This window comes from Oncorhynchus masou, chromosome 30 (genome assembly GCF_036934945.1).
Source record: "Oncorhynchus masou masou isolate Uvic2021 chromosome 30, UVic_Omas_1.1, whole genome shotgun sequence".
NCBI classification, from domain to species: Eukaryota; Metazoa; Chordata; class Actinopteri; order Salmoniformes; family Salmonidae; genus Oncorhynchus; species Oncorhynchus masou.
The window spans coordinates 3,107,306-3,110,284 of record NC_088241.1 but is presented as its reverse complement, the minus strand read 5'-3'; positions in this window follow the sequence as shown (position 1 = coordinate 3,110,284).

The window sequence follows — 2,979 nt, the reverse complement described above, 5'->3', positions numbered from 1 at the left end:
TGTATTGTAGTTTTTGACCACGTTGGTGTTTATTTTATCGCATAGCTTCTGAACTAAGCCTCCCGACAGCCTTCGCGAGTGATCGCAGAGCCGTGGGACCACAAGCCTTCATATGATATGAGCCTTTTGATTCGATAACGCCATCGAACCAGGATGGGCTTTCAGGCTGACTAACCAATAGAAATCCGGAAGAGGGGGGATTTAGATGGGGGGGACATGTCTGATGTTTCGAGAGTTTTGTGGTGAAAGGAACTGCCCTCAAAACATGTACATTAACCCAATCATGAGTTAGAGGTTTAACCCAATCATGAGTTAGAGGTTTAACCCAATCATGAGTTAGAGGTTTAACCCAATCATAAATTAGAGGTTTAACCCAATCATGAGTTAGAGGTTTAACCCAATCATAAATTAGAGTTTAACCCAATCATGAGTTAGAGGTTTAACCCAATCATAAATTAGAGGTTTAACCCAATCATAAATTGGAGGTTTAACCCAATCATAAATTAGAGGTTTAACCCAATCATAAGTTAGAGGTTTAACCCAATCATGAGTTAGAGGTTTAACCCAATCATAAATTAGAGGTTTAACCCAATCATAAATTAGAGGTTTAACCCAATCATAAATTAGAGGTTTAACCCAATCATGAGTTAGAGGTTTAACCCAATCATAAATTAGAGGTTTAACCCAATCATGAGTTAGAGGTTTAACCCAATCATAAATTAGAGGTTTAACCCAATCATAAATTAGAGGTTTAACCCAATCATAAATTAGAGGTTTAACCCAATCATAAATTAGAGGTTTAACCCAATCATAAATTAGAGGTTTAACCCAATCATAAATTAGAGGTTTAACCCAATCATAAATTAGAGGTTTAACCCAATCATGAGTTAGAGGTTTAACCCAATCATGAGTTAGAGGTTTAACCCAATCATAAATTAGAGGTTTAACCCAATCATAAATTAGAGGTTTAACCCAATCATAAATTAGAGGTTTAACCCAATCATGAGTTAGAGGTTTAACCCAATCATGAGTTAGAGGTTTAACCCAATCATAAATTAGAGGTTTAACCCAATCATAAATTAGAGGTTTAACCCAATCATAAATTAGAGGTTTAACCCAATCATAAATTAGAGGTTTAACCCAATCATAAATTAGAGGTTTAACCCAATCATAAATTAGAGGTTTAACCCAATCATGAGTTAGAGGTTTAACCCAATCATGAGTTAGAGGTTTAACCCAATCATAAATTAGAGGTTTAACCCAATCATAAATTAGAGGTTTAACCCAATCATAAATTAGAGGTTTAACCCAGTCATAAATTAGAAGTTTAACCCAATCATGAGTTAGAGGTTTAACCCAAGCATGAGTTAGAGGTTTAACCCAAGCATGAGTTAGAGGTTTAACCCAAGCATGAGTTAGAGGTTTCTTGGCTAATAGTCTAATACATCAAACAATATATAATACGCAACATTAAATCTGTGGTTCCATAAGAATAGAATAAAATGGAATAGCACATTTCTATAAAATGTTTAACCTAGCTACACATTTTGAACGCATTACACACATGAACACTTTCATGTTGTGGATAATTTATTCAATATGTTGAAATACATGACTTGCATTAAAAGTTCTTGCATTAGAACATTTATGTATCATATTTGAAGAGAATAATATGTTTATTCAGTTAGGCTCTATCACTTCAAGCCATACAATTATACAATGTGCAAAATAGGAGGTAGAAATTATAGCAACATTTTTAACACAGCTCAGTGCTTCTGTGTGTTTGAGTGTGTGTTTGAGTGTGTGTGTGTGTGTGTGTGTGTGTGTGTGTGTGTGTGTGTGTGTGTGTGTGTGTGTGTGTGTGTGTGTGTGTGTGTGTGTGTGTGTGTGTGTGTGTGTGTGTGTGTGTGTGCGTGCGCGTGTGTGTATCTGTGTGTTGTGTTTAAATCACTTACATACATAATTGTTTGTATATTCAAAACTTAAGTCTTCACAATATCGCCATTGAGTGTATAACTCTTGTCTGACTGGGTTGAGGTTAGCCAGCTTTCTATTCCAATCCAGACAGTATGTCCTCTAAGAATTCTGCACGCTTTATGTCGACCAACCTCCAGTATCAGACTATAATATCCAGATTCCCATAGTTCCCACTAAGTCTTGGTGGAACTACCATTCTGAATATCTGATCCCCAACATCTATACAAACGTATCTGTACATTTATTGCAAGAATCTCTTTAGTGCTTTGGGAATCATACTGAGGTGTAATTGATCAGACATAACCGTTCAGCCAGAGCCAGACACATCACAGAGTTCATGGATGATAGTTAGTTAGAACCCAGTATATCTACGGCTCTGGGTTCAACAGCACAACATTGATCCATCCCCTTCACTATACATTAACACATTTCCAAAGGCTCAGAGCAACTAGGTTTTGGATGCAAGAGAGAGAGAGAGAAAGGGAGAAAAGTAAGAAGCATTGCCAAAACATGCAGCTAAAGTCATTCTTAGGGGAGGTTAGTTATTTTGTAGGATTTGATACACAGGGAGGGAAATTGTAGTATTTGAACAAGGCTCCTGTTTCATTTGGAGTGCATTATGGGGGGTTGTACCATAACTTACAAATCAAATCGCTATGTCCAAGGTCATCTCAGAGACAGGAAATGCTGAGTTTGGGAGTATGATGTCTTAGACCGGTGTAATAAGAGTCAGTTTTGAGTTTGGGGTAGATGGTGTGTGAGTTTTGAGTTTGGGGTAGATGGTGTGTGAGTTTTGAGTTTGGGGTAGATGGTGTGTGCGTTTTGAGTTTGGGGTAGATGGTGTGTTAGTTTTGAGTTTGGGGTAGATGGTGTGTTAGTTTTGAGTTTTGGGGTAGATGGTGTGTTAGTTTTGAGTTTGGGGTAGATGGTGTGTGAGTTTTGAGTTTGGGGTAGATGGTGTGTGAGTTTTGAGTTTGGGGAATATGGTGTGTGCGTTTTGAG